Here is a 219-nt window from a genome sequence, read left to right on the forward strand (position 1 = left end):
ATTGTCAACTGTCAAATTCACACAATCCAATAAAGATAAAGGTCCAAAATAAAATAATGTCGATAGTCACATATTCTTTCTCCTTACTAATACATCCATAGTTTGATATTTAAAGTGTATATTCGCTCGTTCTAATTTTTTAAAAGGACTAGACACAGTTATGCCATTTTTAGCTCACCTGGCCTAAAAGGCCATGTGAGCTTTTCTCATCACTTGGCG

This window comes from Mytilus galloprovincialis, chromosome 10 (assembly GCF_965363235.1).
Source record: "Mytilus galloprovincialis chromosome 10, xbMytGall1.hap1.1, whole genome shotgun sequence".
NCBI lineage: Eukaryota > Metazoa > Mollusca > Bivalvia > Mytilida > Mytilidae > Mytilus > Mytilus galloprovincialis.